Source organism: Piliocolobus tephrosceles, chromosome 7, assembly GCF_002776525.5.
Source record: "Piliocolobus tephrosceles isolate RC106 chromosome 7, ASM277652v3, whole genome shotgun sequence".
Taxonomy (NCBI): domain Eukaryota; kingdom Metazoa; phylum Chordata; class Mammalia; order Primates; family Cercopithecidae; genus Piliocolobus; species Piliocolobus tephrosceles.
The window spans coordinates 23295947-23320783 of NC_045440.1; positions in this window are offsets into that span (position 1 = coordinate 23295947).

Below are 24837 nucleotides of genomic sequence, written 5' to 3' on the forward strand. Positions count from 1 at the left end.
GCACCTGCCACCATGCCTGGCTAACTTTTGTATTTTTAGTAGATGTGGGGTTTCACCACGTTGGCCAGGTTGGTCTCAAACTCCTGACCTCAGATGATCCACCCACCTCAGCCTCCCGGAATGCTGGGATCACAGGTGTGATCCACAGCGCCCAGCCCCCTCTTATTGATTTCTCTCTGGATTAGTCCATGACAGCTACTGGTTGTAGTGTCAGTCAGTGCTGAGTGCGCCTGTCTTCGGTTGCTTGCACTTGATCAAGAGGTCCACGTGGCTTCTCCTTTATTTCTTGTAGAACTTACTAAACCATAATCTTCTCAGTGAGACATTCACTGGCTACCTTATCCAAAATTGCAAGCACTCCTGCCACTCTCCTTCCTTTACCTGCTAGATTTTTCTTCCTTAGCACTTATTAATACACTATTTTACTTATTTCTTTAATTGTGTTATCTATCTCCCCCATCAGAATGTAAACTCCATAAAGACATGGATTTTTCATCTGTTTCATTCGCTGCTATATCTCTTATATTTAAGAGAATATGGGACACTCAACAAATATTTTTTAGATGGATGGATAGACAGATGGATTCTTCTGTTCTTCAGGTATTATTTCTATTTTTTTTTTTTTTTTGAGATGGAGTCTCACTCTGCTGCCCAGGCTGGATGGAGTGCAATGGCGTGATCTCAGCTCACTGCAACTTCTCCCTCCCAAGTTCAAGCAATTCTCCTGCCTCAGCCACCCAAGTACCTGAGATTACAGGCATCCACCACCATGCCCAGTTAATTTTTGTAGTAGAAACAAGGTTTCACCATGTTGGCCAGGCTGATCTTGAACTTCTGACCTCAGGTGATCTGCCCGCCTCAGCCTCCCAAAGTGCTGGGATTACAGGCGTGAACCACCGTGCCCGGCCTATTTCTTTAATAATTTCTTCATCTTCATTTTCTTCAGTTTCTCTTTCTGGAATTACTATGTCAGAAATCAGATTTCTGGGCTAGATCCTCTAAGCTTGTTTTCCTCTATTATTGTTCAATGTCCATGTTTCTTATCCTTAGTATCTATTTTTTAATTTCAGTAGCATATTTTTACCTTAGGACATTTCTTCAGTTTCTATTTTTCATAGCAAATTTTGTGGGAGGTTTCCTTTGAAAATATTAGTTAGATGTTATTGATGCTTTCTCTGATTCTCAGCATTATGTCTGAAATTTTAGGATCATTTTGTCTGTTTACTATAATCTCTATTTTTTATTTTGAGGGTGATCCTCACCTAGCCTTTAAGAATGAGACATTGAAAATCGATTGGAAACTGTTCCTGGGAAAAGCCTGTTGACTTCTGGGCTTTGTTACCTGGTGGTTGGGAGAGAAACCAGCCATTTCATTAGAAGACATCCAAATGTTAGTGTCTTCTCTCTGGGACTGTTTGTTTTCTCTAGAGAAGAATCCTTGCATTCTTCTCTTGTTCCTGTGTTCCTGAAGTGAGGCAAGAAAAGAAATCCAAGGAGCACATCTCAACCATTATCAACTTTACTCAATCCACCTGCTTTCTGCCATCACTGTCGCCGATTCTTAAGTATCTATCGACCAGTTTCTCTCGAGAACTTCTCTTTCTTGCCTGATGGTGTGACCAGCTGAGAGTGAGCAGGGGTAGAAGACCTGAACGTCTAATAACTCTGTTTTCAGCTTTTCAACCAAGTCTCCTGTTTTCATTCCCTCCTCTTGCCCCTCACGCCTGCCTTCTTCAGTGAATCTCTCAGTGATTCTCTGAAGCAAATCAGTTCTGCAAGCACTTTAGGGTACAGTTTCTTTTGCTCAGTGAAATCGATTGCCATTCATTCATCTGCTTTCCTTCTTCCAAAACTCTACTGCAATATTTTGCTTCCTCTTGCCTTTCTTAGATGCTCTTCTCCTTTGTCTTTTCATTCCTCATCTATCATTTTAGATGAGTTTTGGGTGGCAGAGATGAAAAATTATTGTTGCTAATCTATCATTTTAAACTACAGTACTGTCTAGGCAAGATTTAAAATCTGGGAACCATGTATACAAGAGACCCTAAGAGTTAGGCAGTAATACTATTACTGAAGGTGAATCTTCATCCTTCTACAACCCTTAAGGATTAAAGTTTCTCTTGTAAAAAGGAGGGGGAAAATATGTCAGAGGCATTTGAACTGAATAGGCTCCATCTTGAATAGGGGCTAGGCAAAATGAGGATGAGATCTACTGGGCTGCATTCCTAAGGTTAGGCATCCTTAGCCACAGTATAAGATAGGAGGTCAGCAGGACTGGTATCACAAGATACATGTCATAAAGACCCTGCTGATAAAACAGGATATGGCAAAGAAGCCAGCCAAAACCCACCTAAACCAAGATGGTGAAAAAGCAACCTCTGGCCGTCCTCACTGCTCATTATGCCCTAATTATAATGCATTAGCATGCTAAAAGACTTTCCCACCAGCACCATGACAGCTGACAAATGCCATGGCAATGTCCAGAAGTTACTATATGTAGCCTAAAAAGGGGAGGAACTCTCAGTTCTGGGAATTGTCCACCCTTTTCCTGGGAAACTCATGAATAACCCACTCCTTATTTAGTATATGATCAAGAAATAAAAACAGCCAACCAACAGTTCTTGGGGCTGTTCTGTCTATGGCGTGGGTCCCCAACCCCTGCGCAATGGGACAATACCCAGTGGCTTGTTAGGAACCAGGCCACACAGCAGGAGGTGAGTGGCAGGTGAGTGAGAGAAGCTGAGTTCTGCCTCCTGTCAGATCTGCGGCAGCATTCAATTCTCACAGGAGCTCAAACCCTATTGTGAACTGCAAATGCAAGGGCTCTAGGTTGTGCATTCCTTATGAGAATCTAATGCCTGATGATCTGTCACTGTCTCCCATCATGCCCAGATGGGACCATCTAGTTGCAGTAAAACATGCTCAGGGCTCCCATAGATTCTACATTATGGTGAGTATGTAACAATAATAGGAACAACGTGCTTGAATCATCCTAAAACCATCACCCTAAAACCATTTCCCCTACACTGTCCATGGAAAAACTGTCTTCCACAGAACTAGTCCTTGGTGCCAAAAAGGTTGGGGACTGCTGGTCTAGGTAGTGGCCATTCTTTTGTTTCTTTACTTTGCTAATAAACTTGCTTTCACTTAAAAAATTCTGGGTACCCTGTATACAAAGATTAAGTCAACTAAATCTTGGCCCTTCATAAGTTCCACTCTGGGGAGGAAATTGACAAATTGCAATAACCATCAGTTAAGGAACCCAGCAACTCTATTCTAGTGTCTTATTTCTGTTATTAAAATGTTTCCATATCTTAGTTTTTCAATCTATAAAATGGTTGAGAAAATTCTTGGTAAGACACATCCAACATTTTGAAGGGAATTCTTAGTATTGCTTTCACTAATTGGCCATAGAAATTATTCTTTCATGAGGAGATGCAGAGAGAATTGGCATGGTTTAATCACCCCTTCCATGCACAATTTTCCTAATACAGAAAAGCAGAGAGCCCAATATGAATGCAAGCACCTGATGCCAGCAATATGACAGCAAGGGCATCTCTAGGTGGTCAGGGGAAGTAGAGTCAGAAGGAGACAGAGTAACAAGGGGTAGAAATTTAAGTGGGGGTAAGGACCAGAACATGGCTTGCTTTTTCCTATCTTCTAGAATATAATACAGGGACCTGAAACAAATGTCTAGGGCAAAATAGGCTGTGCAAAAGAAAAAAGTTGAAAATTTTATTTCAAATTCATTCATTTCTAGCTCTCCTTCTTAATTCTAACTAAAGCCTTAATGTTTCTCTATAACAATCAGAATTTACCCAATCACAATGAGCTTCCAAATGGCAAAGAGACTAAGTGAGCCGCTCACATTGAATGAACTTCTGAATTTGCTTTACAGATGTTTGAGACTGCTCAGGGAGGACAGATCAGGCACCTGTGTGCAAGCTCACTTTCATTGTGCAGTACACAGCAGGCATTCACCAGAAGATCTCAAGGTGGATGGCAGTCCCTGGAATCGTGCAACATGAAGCCCTGATGGGGATATATCTGGACAGGCAAAAACCCACCCCAACTACTTAGAATCAGATATGCTTCACTGTAGCATCGTCTTTTGGCAGGAGAGGCACCATTCTGACTTCCATCCATCCTGCTCAGTCCTAGAAATCCTCTCCCAAACGCACACCTTTTTGAGTCAAGTTTTACTCTTCTAGGATATTTGCTTTAAGAAATTGTTTAGATGGTTTAGATGGGAAAGAGAAGGTTGCACTTTTCCCAATTTAACCATTTCTGTCTCTGTGCTTACAAGAATAATTTTTTTACATTCACTAAAGTGTCATTTAAATAAGATGGGCAAGATGATCTCCAGGTACTAAATTATGAATGAGAACTTTTTCTTCTAGAAAGAAATTAAATGAATAACAAATAGTCCTATTATTTTTTAAATGACTTTAATTTCTTAACACCAACTGGAAAGAAAATAGCCAGTGTTAGAATGTGTAATTGCTTATAATAGTAACAATAAAGATTTTATTTGCAATCTTATTATTCAGCGAGAAGGTTACTAAGCAATTCACCAGAGTGGGCCAAGGATTATAAAATTTCATTTACACACAAATGATAAAATGTGTTGCCATGGTGAAGGTCTGGTCAAAACAGGATAATGTTCTAGCTCATTTGAAATTTATCAGTGCAATGATTGTCTGATATAAAGAAAGCAACTTGATTCTCATAATCCATGAACCTTCTGGAAATAATGCAAAGAAGAGCTGAAAACTAAAAATTCTTAATTATTCTTTCTCAAACTTGCACTTTGATACTACCTGTAAAGTTTTTAAATATGCTGATGCACTAGTCCTTCCCCAGAGATGCCAATTCAATCAGTATGGAGTGCAGTAAGGGAACTAGAACTTTTTATATTTTTATTTTATTTATTTATTTTTAGAGTCAGGCTCTTGCTCTGTTGCCCAGTCTGGAGTGCAGTGGTGCAATCATAGCTCACTGCAAACTTGAACTGGACTCAAGGGATCCTCCCATCTAAGCCTCCTGAGTAGCTGGGACTACACATGTGCACCACCACGCCCAGCTCATTTTTGTATTTTGTGTAGAGATAGGATCTAGCTATGTTGCACAAGCTGGTCTTGAACTCAAGCAATCCTCCCACTACAGCCTCCCAAGGCACTGGGATTACAAGCATAAGCCCCTGCACCCGGCCTCGGAATTGAAATTCTTAAAGCTCCCCAGGTGATTCTAATATACTTCAAGTTGGAGAAATTTATTCAGGTGACACATCCTTCTGCGCAAAGACTACAGTAAAAGTGAAGCTTATTTATTAACAAGGGTTTTGCTTTAAAGATATTGTATTGGTGTGTCTAAAGACTAATGAAGAAATAGAAATATAGAAAGATATATAGAAATAAAATAGAAATAGAACACTTAATAACATAATAGGCAGCAGCATATTATCCATTACTATAATAGTATTATATTTTATATAATATCTATTAACATATAACTGAAATATAAAAGAAATAAAAATAAACATAATCTCAGAGTTTATAAAGACTTACATTCAAATAAACTTATCAGAGTTATATTAGTACATAATGAAATGCATTGTTTCCAGAGAAAATTCAGTGATATTTTAAAGAATACCAATTCCACTGTGCATATACCAAAAGGAATATAAATCATTCTAATATAAAGATACATACAGGTTATGTTCATTGGAGCACTATTCACAATAGCAAAGACATGGAATAGGCCGGGCGTGTTGGCTCATGCCTGTAATCCCAGCACTTTGGGAGGCCCGAGGCGGGCAGATCACGAGGTCAGGAGATCGAGACCATCCTGACTAACAGGGTGAAACCCCACCTCTACTAAAAAATACAAAAAATGAGCCGGGCTTCGTGGCAGGCGCCTGTAGTCACAGCTACTCAGGAGGCTGAGGTGGGAGAATGGCATGATCCTGGGAGGCAGAGTTTGCAGTGAGCTGAGATTGTGCCACTGCACTCCAGCCTGGGCGACAGAGGGAGACTCCATCTCAAAAAAAAAAAAACACGTGGAATAAACCCAAATGCCTGTCAATGATAGACCAGATAAAGAAAATGTGAGTACATATACACCATGGAATACCATGCAGCCATAAAAAGGAGTGAGATCATGTCCTTTGCAGGGACATGGATGGAGCTGGAAGTCATTATCCTCAGCAAAGTAATACAGGAACAGAAAACCAAACACTGCATGTTCTCACTTGTAAGTGGTAACTGAACAATACGAACACATGGACCCAGTGGGTGGGGAACAACACACACTGGAGCTTGTCAGTGGGGCAGGGGAAGGGGGAGCATCAGGATAAATAGCTAATACGCGTGGGGCTTAATGCCTAGGTGATGGGTTGATAGGTACACAAACCACCATGGCACAGGTTTACAAATCTGCACATCCCGCACTTGGGTCCTGGAACTTAAAATAAATAAAATTATTAGAAAAAAGAGTACTAATGCCATCCCATCATAAAATCAGGCTGTAGCCAGGTAATGCAGGTGGTTTGGATACAAGCAGAGGCAACAGATTTAGTTTCTATTTAAATCTGAATTAGCCTCATTGCGTTTCATGGAGTCAAACTATTATATAGATGTTAGCAAATGATCCCAGAAATGCATGGATTTGATCACAAAGGAAATCAAATTTAAATCAACTACCACCAGTGAGAAAACAGCTCACTGGTGTCAAACTTCATGTATCCATTCACAAAGCATTTCTTGAATACTTGCAATGCAATGAGTTTTGCAAAATGGAAGTAAAAGGATTGCAAGTCTTTCTGTGAAGCTTTATTACTTAAAAAGAGTCTAAAGCAAGTATCAGCAAATTATAATATTTGTTCAGTATGGCTGACAAATATATTATGTTTGCTATATTATTCTTCACGCTTCTCATATATATTTGAAATATTTCACTTAAGAAAAGTTGAATTTGGCCCAGGTACGGTAGCTCATGCCTGTAATCCCGGCACTTCAGGAGACTGAGGCAGGTGGATCACCTGAGATCCATAGTTTGAGACCACCTTGCCAACATGGTGAAACCCCATCTCTACTAAAAATACAAAAAAAATTAGTCGGACATGGTGGCGGGTACCTGTAATCCCAGCTACTTCAGAGGCTGAGGCAGGAGAATCGCTTGAACCCGGAAAGTAGAGGTTGCAGTGAGCCAAGACTGCGCCATTGCATTCCAGCCTGGGCAACAGAGCAAAACTCCATCTCAAAAAAATAAATAAATAAAAAAGAAAAGTTGAATTTGAAGAAATCTACAATCAAGGAGACAAAAGAGCTTATGAACAACAATAACATAAATTTGAAGGTAATAGGGTGGTACATGGTACAGGGTAGTAATGTATTTCTCACTCTTTCAACAGTTCAAACAGTTGAGTAGGCAACTCTATATGATGGTATAGAGACCCAGGTTCTGTCATCTCATGGCTCTGCCATTTCCTACAACCTCTTGGTGCATCACTGGACCCTCAGCATCCAGCTGGCATTCTGGGGAACAGAGTGGAAGATTGCACAGAAGATGTTTTATGAGCCAGACTGAGGACTCATATACATCACATCTGCTCACATTCTATTGTCTAGGACCCAGTCACGTGACTGCCCCTCCATGGAGACTGGGAAATGCGGTTCAGCCCTTTGTCCAGGAAGAACAAGAAAAGGGTTAGGTGAGCATCTCACCGGTCTCTGTCGGTGGTGATTGCATAAGAAAGTAGATGAAGTGCTGAGGTAGCTCAAAGGAAAGAAACACTGCTTTTGGCAAAAGGGATTACAAAAAACCTCACAGGAAAAGTGACTTCCGAATTGGAACTTGAAAGATTTGTAGGACTTAGAAGTGCAGAGATAAATTTTATTTGGGGTGGGGTTATAAACTATGTACAAAGGTAGGAGGGTAGAAAAGTAAAAGTTCATGCAGGGAGCAGAGAACAAAAAGGAGGAGACAGCAGAGTACAGATAGGCTGGGCTGATACTCAGCTGTTACATACAAGAAGGCTATGCAGGTCGCTCAGAGAATGAGATGCTTCTGAACTATTTGTCACCAAAAGTCACCAGCCCCAGCTCTTGAGCGACCACATGGCCATCCCAGCTGCCACTTGGACATCCTGAGCTTCTCCCACTGTCCAAGGAGATGCCCTCAACACAGCAGACTCCTGTAGGACCCTGCTCCAGCACTGTGGTCATGTTAATTTTGATTGTTAGTGTCTGCATTTTACTGGCTGTTATATATTTTTCACATTATTTCTGAACACAAGACTATAAGTAGAACTAATGGCAGAATTTGGAGAGGTCGACTGGAGCTGTTCACAGTGTCCTCAAATGCCAACCACGAAGTTTGGATTTTACTCATTAACAGGGAAGTGAGTGTTCATTGCAGACCTTTTCTGAGTAGGCAAGTAATATGATCAGAGCTCTGTTTAGAAAGATGATTCTGACAGCAGCTAATTTAGGATGATATGAAGAGAGAGAAAGTAGATTACAAAGATTAAGTGATCTTTGTAAATGAATGACACCAGGTTATTAAAACAGCAAGGAGGCTCCATCTAATTAGTTACTACAGTTACTAAGGAAAATATTGCCAACAAATTACATCAGACCTGACCTTACTACTTTGTTCTAATAATCAATGTTTATAACTGTAGTTGCTATTGCTGTATCTGTAAGAGTGGACATATTGGCCAGGTGTAATGGCCCATTCCTGTAATCCCAGCACTTCGGGAGGCCAAGGCAGGCGAATCACCTGATGTCTGGAGTTCGAGACCAGCCTGGCCAACCTGGTGAAACCACGTCTCTACTAAAAGTACAAAACTTAGCCGGGTATGATGGCAGGTGCCTGTAATCCCAGCTACTCGGGAGGCTGAGGCAGGAGAATCTCTTGAACCCGGGAGACGGAGGTTGCAGTGAGCCGAGATCACACTATTGCACTCCAGCCTGGGGAACAAGAATGAGACTTCATCTCAAAAAAAGAGTGGACATGTTATTCTGATACATGTCTGAGGGTGAGGGCTCTAGTGCCATGATTCACAGAGCATCATTGGATAACCATCCTTCATACCATCCCTCAATTATCTCTGTAAGGGCAAAAATCTACTGGTTCTATTATTTAAGGAAAATATCTGGAATTTTCCCATCCTTATATTTTCCGCTGCTTTAATTCCCTATGTACACATACATGCACACACACGAGCAAGTGCACACACATGCACAGAGACACATATATACACATGGGCAAGTACACACATACAACCACGTGCATATAGATGCACACCCATGCATGCATGCAGGCAACCACCAGGACACTGGCATCTATGAGGGATCCTATGCCTGCCTCAGTGTGTTGATGAGAACCTACTTGCTTGCTCCATCTTTGCCAGCTCCATATCCTAGGCAGACATGCTTTCCATTCTTTTCTTTCTAGCTTTCAGACTTCTTTGACTTAAAAATCAAAGCCAGGTTTTCCTTACCATGTAAGTGTATAGTACTTCCTACTGAGGCCACAGTCCATCCCACTCACCTCAGACCTGATCCTTCCCTTCCCACCTCTCCCACCCAGGCTCTTGGAATGAATGGTGTTTGCCCTGCCCATTTTTGGGCTCCAGCTCCATCTCCATCCTGTCTGAGCACAGAAGCTTCTGTCCCCATGGAGTTGGAGGGCACCACCCTATCAGCACATGGATGCATTCACCAACCTGGAAGCTTTCCAAACTCCATCTTTTTTTTTTTTTTTTTTTTGGAGAGGTACCATTACATAGGCATGATTGATTAAATCATTGGCCATTGGTGATTAGCTCAATTTCGAAACCCTCTTTTTCTCCCTAGAGGTCTGGAGTTTCAGCTGAAAGTTCCAACCCTCTTATCATACCTTGGTCCTTCTGGCAACCAGCCCCTACCCTGAAGCTATCTAGGGGTCTACTCTTTTGATCTACGAGTAGCCTTGTTAGATCAAAAGATGGTCGTATCACCCAGGATATTCCAAGGGATTTGGGAGCTATGTGCCAGGAACCAGGGATAAACACAAAATACTCACTTATCATATATACTGTCCTAACATCAATTAGTGCAGGAAAATCATCTCTCCATTATCATTTTAAAATGTGTACTGAAGTCATAACTGTCTAATTTTAACAAGACCAATCCCTGGTATATTAGTCCATTTTCATGCAGCTAATAAAGACATACCTGAGACTGGAAGAAAAAGAGGTTTAATTGGACGTACAGTTCCATGTGGCTGGGGAGTCCTCAGAATCATGGCAGGAGGCAAAAGGCACTTCTTACATGGCGGCGGCAAGAGAAAAATGAGGAAGAAGCAAAAGCAGAAGCCCCTGATAAACCCATCAGATCTCGTGAGACTTATTCACTATCATGAGAATAGCATGGGAAAGACCAGCCCCCATGATTCAATTACCTCCCCCAGGACCCTTCCACAACACGTGTGAATTCTGGGAGATACAATTCAAGTCGAGATTTGGATGGGAACACAGCCAAACCTTATCACCTGGACATAATAGTACTGTATTAGTCTGAGTCAAGTCAGGAAATTAGAAGCCACATTAGGCTTTTCAAATAGAGGGCATTTAATACAGGCAATTGGTTATATGGTGTTGGAAGGTTGAGGCAACACAGATATGAATAACTGCAGGAAGCAACTCCCACCCCAGGTTGGAGGAACAAAGTGAAGAGAATTACCACAACTTAGGGACTTGAAGGGTAGGTGGTTAGATTTCTGGTTAGATTGGTCAGTGCTTAGATTTCTGAGAGGGTGCATTGCACAGCTGCTGCAAGAAAAGACTTTTGAATGCTGGGACCACACAGCAGGTTCCAGAAGTACTGAAAGAAGCTGGGACTCTGGCATGTGCTGCTGGCAGGATGCTAAAGGGAGCTAGAAACAGGACGTCTCCCCTCCTCCTGCTTTCCTGCCTGCCACTGGAGCTCTACTTGGTGACATGTTACCATGTAACAGGACACCAGACAAAACAGAGTCCAGGATATCTAGTTTGCACAGTCCAACCCTAACCAAGACAAATGGCTGCCACATGAATACAAAATGAGGTGAGGGTCGACTCAAGGTGGCTGATTGGAATGGTCATATTGTAAACACTGGGAGGCAAGAACACCAGATGATAATGGCCAACATACCCTTTAATATTTACAAGTAGTGCCAGACACGGTGGCTCATGCCTGTAATCCCAGCACTTTGGGAGGCCGAGGTGTGCGAATCACCTGAAGTCCGGAGATCAAGACCAACTTGGCCAACATGGTGAAACGCCATCTCTACTAAAAATACAAAATTTACCTGGGCATGGTGGTGGGTGCCTGTAATCCCAGCTACTCAGGAGGCTGAGACAGAAGAATTGCTTGAACTTGGGGGATGGAAGTTGCAGTGAGCTGAGATCACACCATTGCACTCCAGCCTATGCACAGAGCAAGACTCCATCTCAAAAAATAAATAGATACATAAATAAATCATAATTTGGCTTCCCAGCTGTTGTTTTTTATTTGACTATTATGATTTTTTAACCTAGCATGGAAGCCAATTTGTATTTTAAAAAGTCTGTTTGGACATATTTTCTTATGTCCTTGTTAGTGATGTCAAGGTAAAATTATTTCAGGCTATGAAACTAAATATGAAATTATTGCAACACTGAATATATTCATGGAAAATATGTAATTTCAGTTACTATGTTAGAATATCAGAAATGCTATTTCCAGTTTAATTCTTTGTTTCATAAATGTGCAAAACCTTTCTACAGCAACCCATTGTTTCAAAGACTGTTCTGATGCAAAGATTTTGAAACATGTGAAAAAAAGATACTTTGCATCTTGGCTATAACACAAATGTTAGCTCCCAAAGTTTCTACATTAAAAGAAAAAAAGTCAATGTAGTGTTCAGATTCTGGTTTTCCTTTTTTTTTTTATGGATCATAACATTTTATATAGCACATACATTAGCTGTGCCTTTAAGGGCAAACACGCTTCAATGATCTTCCCGAGATTTTGCTGTCATTACTTAATTACAGTTTCATTTAATAAGATGTTCCTCCAGGATGAGTTTCCCAGTGATTTTATCACATCCAATTACACCACTGAAGGTTCATAATGAATAAAGTCTCACAGAGTAAGAAAAACATTTGTTATTGGTAAATGAACACTAGAATGTCATGAAAGACAACAATGGAATAATTTCTCAACAAGTCAAGTGACCACAAGGAAGCCAATGGACCAGCAGAGGGAAAATGCTTCCAAAAAATAAATGTTGGGACCAGGTGCTGTGGCTCACGCCTGTAATTCCAGCACTTTGGGAGGCCAGGGTGGGCAGATCATCTGAGATCAGGAGTTTGAGACCAGCCTGGCCAACATGGTAAAACCCTATCTCTACTAAAAACACAAAAATTAGCCAGGCGTGGTGGTGCACACCTGTAATCCCAGCTACTTGGGAGGCTGAGACAGGAGAATCTCTTGGATCTGGGAGGCAGAGTCTGCAGTGAGCCAAGATCACTCCACTGCACTCCAGCCTAGGTGACAGAACGAGACTCTGTCTTAATAATAATAATATGCTGGGTAAGGATGGCTTCTGTGCTGTTCCTCTATATGAGTCAGCTTGGGCAGTCATAACAAAATACCACAGAAATTTTCTCCAAAAGGAGGCTAGAAAGTCCAAGATCAAGATTTAAACAGGGTTCAGTTTCTGGTGAAGACTGTCTTCCTGGCCTGCAGGTGGCCCTGCCCTCTCCTGGCCCTTCCTCTGAGCATGGATGGACTGGGTAAGCTCCAGCATCTCTTTTTCCTGTAAGGGCATCAGACTTATTGGATTACAGCCCCATCCTTACAACCTAATTTAACCTTTATCATCTCCTCATGGTCCCCATGTCCAAATACAGTCACTGATATGGTTTGCATCTGTGTCCCCACCCAAATCTCATGTTCAATTGTCATCCTCAATGTTGGAGGTGGGGCCTGGTGGGAGGTGATTGGATCATGGGGGTGGATCCTTCATCAATGGTTTAACAGCATCCTCAGTGCCATTCTCGTGGTGAGTTCTCACAAAATCTGGTTGTTTAAAAGAGTGCAGCACCTCCCCCACCCTCTCCTCCTGCTCCAGCCATGTAAGAGGTGCCTGCTTCTTCTTTGCCTTCCACCATGATTGTCAATTTCCTGAAGCTTCCCCAGAAGCAGACACTGCTATGCTTCCTGTACAGCATGCGGAATCATGAGTCAATTAAACCTCTTTTCTTATAAATCACCCAGTCTCAAGTATAGAGACTTTATGGCAATGTGAGAACTGACTAACACAGTCACATTTGTGTTAGGGTTTCAACATAAGAATTTGAGGAAGACACACACATCCAGATCATAGCTCCCTTCCTCCTAAACAGTAATTTCCAATGGAGTCAACAAATAGGTTAAAGTAAAAAATAGGCCAAACTGTCAAGCAAATGAATCCACTAGAAGTTACTCCAAGCTACTGGATAAAGGTCAGAACAAAAATCAGAATCCAGGCAGGACATGGTGGTTCACGCCCATAATCCCAGCACTTTGGGAGGCTGAGGCAGGAGGATCACTTGACACCAGAAGCTCAAGATCAGCCTGGGAAACACGGTGATAGGCAATCTCTACAAAAAATTGTTTAAAAATTTTTTAAATGAGCCAGGCACAGTGGTATGCACCTGGGGTCCCAGCAACTCAGAAGGCTGAGGAGGGAGGATCACTTGAGCCCACGAGCTCGAGGTTACAGTGAACTATGACCACTCCACTGCCCTACAGCCTGGGTGACAGAGCAAGACTCCGTCTCAAAAACAAAGAAATTAAAATTTAAAAAATCAGAGTCCAAGAAAGAATTAGAGAACACACGGACACACACACACACACACACACACACAGATGTTAAGCAGGAGACTGTTGGGACAACTAAGTTCAAGCTCACTACCTGTTTGAAAATTAATAAAGTCAAAGGGAAAATCCACCAAGAGGGGCAAGAATGAGGCTTAAACATCCACCACCACCAACCCCTGTTGTTCCCTGGAAGGCCTGACAAGTTCTTGCCACGCTGTTGGGCCCTGTGCTCTCAGCTTCCTGTGTCAACTCCTTGGCAGCCACATTAGTCTCCACACCCCTCAGCCCAAGGAGACTCTCAACCTCATTCTAAAGTCATGTCTCCCTGGTGCCCCTTCTGTTGTGTCACAAAAGTCAAGTACATTTTGGAAATAATGTACAGGGAGTATTCTGAGCTGCCTGGCTCCTTCAGGTCCCCTTCAGAGTCAAGCTTAAACCTTACTGCCACCCTCCCTTCCATACTGCCCAGAGAGACATTGATGGATGATTGATTGATTGATTGATTGACTGCTCATCATCTGAACCCCCTTTCTGTATCTGAGGACTCTCATTATGTGACTTTTGGTGGTTGGTCAGATGCCATCTCACCTTGGAAACCCAAAATTTGGATAGTTGCTTTCTCAGACCCTGGCAGCTGTAACTTGGGCCTGGGACGAGGCCTCAGCCAATCAGATGCCCTCACTGGGAATTTGCTCTGGATTAAGTGATGCAAGCCATCAGGGAATTCTCAAGAAGTTTCCCTGGTGGCAGTGTCAGCAGCAACCTGGAAATGGCATTTAGCTTCTCCTGACTATAACAGCGCTGGGCCCAGGTTCATACTCCACAAAAGCAGTGGAGATATTCCAGCCAGCCTCTCCCTGCGGCATCCTGAAGGGCCCTGACCTCTGGTCTCCTTTGACTATTGTATGATTTCTGTTTTCTCCAGCTCCCTGTCCTTTCTGCAAGTTTTCTGATACCCTTCTAATAAATTCCATTTCTGCTTAAACTAACCAGAAATGACCTCTATCTGCAACTAAGGAGCCCCAATATCACACCTTCCCTGGCTCTGAGCGTTGAAATTGAAGTAAAATTCTAGGCCAGAAGAATCTTTGATAATTGAACATAACAATCATTGAGTAATAAAGCTGGACACAAACTTAATTTGGAACCAATTAAAATACAAATGCAAAATAAGCCACAAGCAATTCTTTTTCTTTTGTTCCTGAGGCTTTGTGAAGGTCATGTGGACTTTTCAACAGCAGACTTGAGACATTCCCTGAATCAGAATCTGCTTGGTTAGGAATAGAATATCTTTTTGATTTGCTTGGCTAGTTCTTGAAGCCAACTCTGTGCAGTGTCTTGCAGAGGCCAAACAACTTTAAAACTTAGATTGCGTCTAGAGTGCAAAGCTTAGCCAAGTTTTGAGAAGTAATTTATTCTCGGCCTCATGTGTTCCATCAAGTAGAAGCCCAAGAGTCCCTTTCATATTGAATGTGTCAGGGACAAGTGGGCTTTGGTGGATTCCAAAAAACAAAGACATTTTGGGAACAATTTTGGAGGGGAACATTCAAAACTTTCTAGCACCACAGGGCCTAATTTGCTCCTATATTGAATTTCAGCAATCCTAATTTTGAGAGTTTTACAACACCTGCTGGTGAAGCGATCCAACTTTTTCTAACTGAATTGATAAGTAGGTAAGAAATAACGTGGCCCTGAGGGTTGGGTAATCAGAAAACTCAGGAAAAGAAAAGATGAATTGCTCTTTCTCTCAGAGATAAACCCACACAAAACAGCATGAGATGTCTACATGTTCACACAAACTAATTAGAGTTCCTTGGCCTTACCTCATTAGACTAAATTCATCTGAACTAAACATATGCAGAGACTCCTACAGTCAATGCACTTCAAGTAATACAGGATATGAGGCTGGTGTAATTGCCAACTTAGCAGAGGGGTCTCTCTTTGCAAAGAGTGTGGAATACTGGTTATGCAAATTCACGTATTTCCTGCCTAATGTAACCGCTAATTAGATGAAGGGGTTAGACCCAAAGGTAAATATAAAAAGAATTGCATTGCAGGCTGTGAGCTGATCACAGTGGACAAATCAGTGCTGATTACTTTGATTACAAACATAAATGATTAAACCAGAGTTCTGTTTCCAACTACCCAAGCCTTCAACACTTCCTTTTAGTTGAAGTTTTACTTTTCATTTATTTTGTGTAATTACAAAATTCAAAACTTGTAAGCTCAGGGGGTGCTGGATGCCAATGCTGTATTAGATTGGCTATTTGATATTGAGGATCTGATGTATCTGATTTGTCTTTGATGTTTCTCCTCTACTTGCATTATTCCTTTTTTCTACTGCCTGAAACAAAATTTCCTGTTAGGTAACCTAAGGAAAACCACAGCTGTTGGGCTCTGCTCTTAATTTAGACTCTGTTCAGGTTTCTGTCTACAGGGTGGGCATTTGTCACAGTGGGAAGCACATAAAGAGATTCTGGCGGGGTCAAGACTACACCTCAGAATCAAGGTCTCCTTGGCGTTTGTCGCAATTTGCTCTGCGGTGGGCAGGGTATATGCTGCTGCATGGCGGCATTCTTGTGAACACAGGGACACTAGTGAGGGGAGGGACATGGCAGCAGAAGCAGAGGAATCTTGAGGAGAAACAGAGGCAATGAGCAAGTCCAAGCAGGGCTGCAGCCTATTCAGCCCTAATTCTAGGTCAGCACCAAGTCAGCTGACCAGCCAGGGGCTGGGAGTGTCGCAAGGGGGAAAGGAGGGAGTTTGGGAGGAGGTCCCAATGTTTCAAGTGAAGGCAGAAATTATTAGAACATCAGGCAGAGTCCAGGTCATTGCAAGAATTATGTCTACAAGTCAAGGGAGGGCAAGAAGCAAGGTTAAGACCTGCAAATGACTCTGGAAGAGACAAAGGAGAACCTCAGACCCCTGCTCTTAGGTACAGTGCAAGGCAGGACTCCACTCTCAAGTCAACCTGGCCCCGGTACCTTCAGGAAGTCCCCCCAACTCTGAGCACCTCACCCAACAGGACCTGGTGACAAGCTGGCCTAGAAAGTTATACTGTGAGGGAAAGTGTGGTCTGAAACATGGCAGCTTTATGGAGACTTCGCCTTATAGCTCAGCACAGCACAAAGCAAATATTTTCAACAAGCAAGCAATATTGTTATATACTGGCCTTTCAGACACTAGGTTTTGGGGTTGGTTTGTTTGTTGGCTTGCTTGTTCATTGGTTTTGTCTTTTTGCTACATAGAACGTAACAATATATTAGGCAAGATTTGGGGTAGCAAGTGACAGATATCAAATCTGGCTAACTTGAGCAGGAAGAGTAATGTTTTAAAAGGGTAATAGCTAGCTCATAGAATTACTAGGAAATCTAGAGAGCCAGACCAGAAACAGTACCTGAAAACCCACAGCAGAACTGGTTCCCAACGCCAAGTTAGCAGTCCTTTCTCCTTCATTCTTCATCCACTTATCCCCAGATGCCACAGGCTACACTCCTATCACTGCTACCATGGAATCTTCATCTTATTGCATCCAGTAACCAGCAGTCCTGTAGCCACTGCTGCAGTGGGGAGATGGTCACGCTGCAGCCATTGTCACCACCAGAGGATTCACTGCAGTACTTGCTTCTATGTGTTCCCAGATCCTGATTCAAAATCAAGGAGTGTATGAGGTTGGCAAAGCCCAGGTTGCGTGATCATGGCCTCACTGCAAGGGAGGGTGGGAAAGTGAATACCTGCCGATCTTTGCTTCCACCATGGTAGGTGAACTCACTCCCACCACAACACTCATAAGGCAGAGAGTTCTGCACACTGGAGACACTGGAATGGAACTCAATCAATGGGCAACCAAAGAGAATGACCAACATCTACTGCAGACATCTATTACATCTGTAACAGTCGGAGTAGAGTGAAGCCCCATCAGGGGCTGACAGTGCTGGGTCTTTCACTTCTAGCTCACCTGGTCTTACTCTTTCTGTTTCATAGTTATCCCCCTGCCCAGCTGCCTACTGGGGCTTCTCAGTGTTCATGTCATCTTTGATCTTATCTGCCCACTACCTAGTTCCTGATCTGTCACTCCCTCTTATCTGTAGAATCTGGCTTTAGATTCCTTTCCTGGTTACTAAAAACATTTCTGAGTCTCAAGTTCCAGCCTCTTGTGCTGTCTGATGGTCCTACCCCTGCAAATGATGCTGATACCACTTCTGAATGATGACTATGCAGTCCTCAGTGATAAAATGTTCTGTACCTTAGAACTGTAGCTCTGTGAAGTTCCATTATAGTAAGACCCTATAAGTAATTGAGCTCCCACAGATGGAACTATGGTATATGTGGTTCATAACAAACCCTGTGCCTCAACAGACTGCATTAAGCCAGCTACACTGTGCCATTTAAGAGACATTTTTGCTGACTTGCAATAATCAGCTCTCCAACCAACCATCCCCCTCAAACATGTCTGAATTTTCAATAAGTACATTAAAACATTACTTTAAAATACTTCCGTTGAGCACTCTTTTACAGCAATTGGCAAAAATCTGACAAGAAGTTTGAGGGAAGAAAAAGTGGCCACATCCACACCTCCACAATGAAGTCTTGTGTTCCCTGATACAGCCCCTTATTTGACATATTTGCAAGCAGAGCCTCAGCCTGCAGTGGCTGAATTTCTTCAACCATGAAAATACTAAGGACACACCTCAGAACACTGTTAGAAGATATCATTCAAGAATGTTTGGCAAGACTTTTTTTTTTTTTTTTTTTTATGAAAGGGAGTCTCGCTCTGTTGCCCAGGCTAGAGTGCAGTGGTGTAATCTCGGCTCACTGCAAGCTCTGCCTCCCGGGTTCAGGCCATTCTCCTGCCTCAGCCTCCCGAGTAGCTGGGACTACAGGTGCCTACCACCACACCCAGCTAATTTTTTTTTTTTATTTTTTAGTAGAGAGGGGCTTTCACCGTGTTAGCCAGGATGGTCTTGATCTCCTGACGTCGTGATCTGCCCGCCTCAGCCTCCCGAAGTGTTGGGATTACAGGCGTGAGCCGCCACGTCTGGCCATTGGCAAGACATTTTGCAAAGCAAAATGCTGAGTAAATACTCTGGGATGCATGTTGCCATTCAGAAGGCAAATAGACAGAGGAGGAACCATCACATCAGGACCAGTCATGTTCTTTTCATCAATAATCAAATCCGATATGGAATACACAATGCAGCAGTACTGCCTTCTGAATGGTACCAGAGGTAAGCAAGGAGTTGGATTACTGGGAAGCAAAAACAGGAAAAGAACCAAAACCAGGATAGAGATTTGTTCTCTTGTCACAAGTAACTGATAAAACCTCTCTAGGGCAATTTTACACAGCTGTCTTCTTCATCTACCCTGACTGCAACAAAACTCTGCACTGTGAACTTGGAAGTCTGTTTCCTAGTGTGTTAACCTTTGTAAGCTACTGTTTCTGATGCTCTCAAGCACAGCCACTACGGAATTTAAGAAATCTGCATGGTATGATCATCTGTATTTCCAGTGCTTTGCAGTCTGCAAAACTCTGCAAAATTCAAACTTTGCAGTCTGAATCTCAGAGAAGCTCAGCGGATAAGCTGAGGAGATAAGGGGACAGGAATCAAAGCACAGACACAAGGTCATTCACTTTCCCAAGATATCACAGAGTCAGAGGTAGTCAGTTGAGGTCCCCTAATTCCTACTTCGTGACTGTGTCCTCCTGCTTCCCTCCTCATTTCAAGTAAAATAAGTTATCTCCCCCAAGGGGTTCAGAAAACAGATTTTCCTCCCTTGCCTTTCAAGGAGACCTTGGCTGCTTTTATCCACTCAGCATCTCTTCTTTCCTTTGGAGAACTAACCCTTCCCTATTTTTGATGGTTCTGATATCACTGTCATCAAAGGCTGTCCCATCCCAGGGCCTCCCTCCCCAACTTGGTGTATTCCAAATAGGTAACATACAACTGAAAACTGGGATATGAAAGGCTTTCCGCTACTCCCAAAAGAAAGAACTGGCTTGCTTCTGCTCTCAAGATCTTCAAACATCACTGGTGCTGTCCTTCTTAAGGCTGGAAATTCATATTATACTATAGTTTGCTAGCCTGTGCCAACCTAACTCATTCAACTTTGTCATTGCCATTAATCAACCACATTGGGAGATGGGAAAGCCTTGGTTTTTAAGTCCTAGAAAAGCAAACAAACAAACTAGTTTCTGGGAAGCATAACAAAAGTCCTTTTTCCTGCAGGCAGGCCGACACTTTTGATTTGAGATTTGGCTGTAAGTGTAAACTTCACCTGACATCATAATCTAAGCTTACTCAGGCTCTTAAGCTTCAGCAAAAAAGGCCTCACAAATCATTCATCATCTGAAACACATTTCAGATGGTCACTTGTGGAAGCGCAAATACTCATTAAACATCTTCACTGTCTTTACTAGACAGATGTAAGTGGCTTCTGAGTCCAGACTGACAGGTATCTCAGGGGATCTTCAGTAACTACCTTGCTAAGCATTTCCTTTTTCTGTTCCTTTTTTTTTTTTTTTTTTCTTTTGAGACAGAGTCTTGCTCTGTCACCCAGGCTGGAGTGCAGTGGTGCGATCTTGGCTCACTGCAGCCTCAGTCTCCCGGATTCAAGGAATTCTCCTAACTCTGCCTCCTGAGTAGCTGGGATTACAGGCATGCACCACCACACCCAGCTAATGTTTGTATTTTTGGTAGAGATGGGGTTTCGCCATGTTGGCTAGGCTGGTCTCAAACTACTGGCCTCAGGTGATCTGCCTTCCTCAGCCTCCCAAAGTGCTGGGTGAGCCACCACACCCAGCTGCCAAGCATTTTCAAATGTACATCAAGTCCCACAAGTTCTATGTGGCCAAAAGGCTGGAGTAGGCTCAATTGCTCCCTCTCTGCCCTTGGAGATCTTCCCTCTCTTCCCAGTACCAGCCTTAAGCAAAAATGAAAACTTGAGAAAATATAAGTTTGTTTTCTCCAAACTCTTTTCTACACTGGGAAAGAGCCTCTTCCTGGCTCTCCTTCTTAACAGAGCTTGCTTGCAGCAAAAGAGACAATATCCATTATTTATTCTGCAGCACACATTTCAAGGAGCATGACCTGTCCAGAGTATTAGCATGATCCCTTTCAGCTATCAGCCAGCAGGGAAGGAAGGAAACATTAGGGGGATGTCACTGGCACAAATGAGGTCAGACTTCTATGCTCACAGACAAGCCTGGTACTGCCTTCAGAACTAGTCTAAGAATGTAGCGCCTGTGCTGAAACTATCATAACATTTTCACATTCAGAGATCCTTACTCCTAACCCCCAAAATGAAAAGGCTGCCAGGCAGATATTATGTTTCCTTTTATTGCTAGATTTTTCTCAGGCCTATATCAGTTTTTATTTTTTATTTTTTTTGCAAATGGACAAATGTGCCCATTTGCAGAGCAGAGAGACTCAAATAACAAATAGAAGAGTTGACAAGATGCCAGAACCTGATTTCTAGTCCTCTCTTCCATCCATGCAAGCAAATCACTTATACCTCTAAGTCCCACACACCTCATCCTTCAGAGGCATTTCCACGGGTGTCATTAGCAGCTGTAAAAAGTGGGGGGAGCATTAAGTCATTCCAGAAACATTTTCCCTTTTGGAAATGATCCTTCAAAAGCACCATCTTGAGACAAAACTTTAAAGGTATGTGGTCTTTGATTCCCCTGCATAGCTTTAGAGACCCTGATGTCACTTTGTCCTACTGCCCTCATGATAGGTGGGGATGAGAACAGTGGGAATCACTGTGCTGTGGAGGAGAAAAGGAGAGCAGGGTTTAGTTCCATTTCTTCCAGCACCTCCCACAACCTTGGCCAGGTCACTCCCCTTCTCTAGACTTCAGTTTCTGCATTTCCAAGGTGAAGAGATTGGAGATAATGAATGCTAAGGTACCTTCAGCTACTAACCTCCTCTCCAGCACCGTCTACATTCTGCAGACAGCTGCTTCTCTTCTCTGTGATGGCCAAGCCTGGCTAGAATGTGCAAAACGAGAATAAAGCCAAACAAGGCAAACCAAATACCCCCTAGCAATGCTCGTAAATTATAAGCAGTTATTTTGCCCAACTAAGAAAAAGACAAACTTCTGTTTTGAAATATAGTATATTAATGGTGCTAAGAAATAGAAAGAGACCCTCACTGTGTATCTGTGGTACTTTTATTAAGATTAGGACAAAAATTAAAGACATTAGTCCATTTCCATAAGCAAAGTTTGGGGTGGGAGACAACAGTGAGGAGAAGGGAAGGGAATAGGGACTATTTATATCTCACTCAATTATCTCTGAAAAAGTATAAATCATCTGAAGAAAGTAGGTAACTTTCATATTTTAATCCTTAGTTTGAAATTTTAAAAACGGATTCTCATTATTTTGATGTGCAGTAATTTACACAAGGCTGCCAACATGTTAGGTAGTGCAGTGAGCTGAATGGTGGCCTCAAAAAGATACACGTGCATCCTAGTCTCCAGGGCCCGTGATTATCACTTTATAAGGCAAAAGAGTTGATGTTACTTAATATAGCAAAATTGATGTGATTAATTTAAGGATCCTGAAAGGAGGTGCTCATCCTGAATTATCTGGGTGGGCCCTAAATGTCATATGTATCCTTAGAAGAAGGAGGCAGAGGCCAGGCACGGTAGCTCACACCTGTAATCCCAGCACTTTGGGAGGCTGAGGCTGGCGGATCACCTGAGGTCAGGAGTTCAAGACCAGCCTGCCCAACATGGCGAAACCCCGTCTCTACTAAACATACAAAAAATTAGCCAGGTGTAGTGGTAGGAGCCTGTACTCCCAGCTATTCAGGAGGCTGAGGCAGGAGAATCACTTGAACTCAGGAGGCAGAGCTTGCAGTGAGCAGAGATCTTGCCACTGCACTTCAGACTGGGCAACAAGAGGGAAACTCCATCTCAAAAAAAAAGGAGGAGGCAGAGGGAGTTTTCAGAGACACACAGAGAGAAGAAGACAAGCAGTGTGACCACAGAGGCAGGCACTGGGCTGATTTGACCACGAGCTAAGGAAAGCATAGAGCCCCTGCATGCAGGAAGAAGCAAAGGAATGTATTTCCCCCTCAGAGCCTTAGGAGGGAGTGCAGCCCTGCCCACACCTAACATCAGACTTCTGGCCACCAGAACAGTGAAAGAACACAATTCTGTTGTTTTAAGCCACCTAGTTGGCATAATTTGTTCCAGCAGGCTAGGAAACTATTATGGATAGCAATTGCACTATAATAAATAGATAATAATTATTCATAATTATCATAACAAAACAATAGCCTAAGTATGAGAACATGGCTTATATTATTGTTCTAACAATCTGCTTAGAATTACGGCTGCATAAAATCTCAAGATTTTTATGAGGCTGAGGAGGCCACCTAACTTTCTCTACATACTCTTTAAAAGCCTAAAAAATGAGTTCAAGTTCAGTTTCAAATGCCATCTGGTTAGCATGACCTAATACAGTCTTTCACCACTTCTCTCAAGTTAACCTCAAAGATCCTGGGGGAAAAAAAATGCCAAAATATAATATTTAAGGCTAACAGATAAACTATTGTAAACTCCTGGGTTCAAGTGGTTCTCCTGCCTCAGCCTTCCAATTAGATGGGACTACAGGCACGCACCACCATGCCTAGCTGGGAATTCTTTTAAAAGAAATTTGAAATGTCTATGGTTTCAAAGGTAAATGCTTGAATCTATTAACAAACATAAGAGAATAGAACAGGTTCAAGAAGTTTACCACTTAAAATATCGCTTCTAGGAGTCCCCTGTCCTGGGATAAGAGCAGGGCTGGACCCAAAGCCTCTTCCTCTTCCATGGAAAGAAGAGTGATGTGGCTTCTCCCTGGACTTCCGTGAATATTTATTCTATTTATGGTTCCTTGGAAGTTGTTTGGTGAAGGAAGGCCCTCCCTGGGCACTTTCTACCAGTGCTAGAGTAGGCTTCTCTTCTGGACCTGGCTCAGGAGGCTGGGATTTTAACATATTTTTTAATACAAGGCTTTGTCTTGGCAAAAATGAAAATAAAATATAGAAAAAGATACAATTTTTCTCAAATAGAATAAAAGCATATAAAGCTTTCTATCCATATTAGGTATTATTTACAAGAGACATAATTAAAACCTAATAGTGTGCAGAGATAGAAAGTAAATCAATTAGCATATGCACAGACACACATGCACACTCACACATGAAACACATGCACCAGGCAAATGGTACCCAAAAGACAACTGATGCTGCTGTAACTGGGAAAAAAAGCATTATTAGCGATAAAGTTAATCACTACTTAATATGGCTCACGCCTGTAGTCCCAGCACTTTGGGAGGCCGAGGCGGGCGGACCATGACGTCAGGAGATCGAGACCATCCTGGCTAACGTGGCGAAACCCCATCTGTGCTAAAACAAAAAATACAAAAGAATTAGCCAGGCGTGGTGGCCGGTGCTTGCAGTCCCAGCTACTCTGGACACTGAGGCAGGAGAATGGCGTGAACCCGGGAGGTGGAGCTTGCAGTGAACCGAGATCTCGCAGCTGCACTCCAACATGGGCGGCAGAGCGAGACTCCATCTCAAAAAGAAAGAACAATTCACCATGAAGATTTCAGAAATTTAAACACGTATATGCCTAACTGTATATGCTCCAAATATATAAAACTTTTCAGATTATGAGAAGCAAATGATAAATGCATCATTGTGGTAAGAGATTTTAACACAATTCTCTCTGTAAGTGATACATTAGACAGACAACAGATTACTAAGAATAAAGTTGTATAGCACGACTAACAACCTTTATCTAAGTGACACAGGGATAGAACCCTGAAGCCAATGATAAGAAATTTAAAATCTCCTAAAAGTATGTGGAATGTTTACAAATATTGATGATGCATGAGGCTAATATTCTACTAACAAAATTATCTGACCACAATATCCTGAAATTCAGAAGAAATGAATAACGGATAATTCCA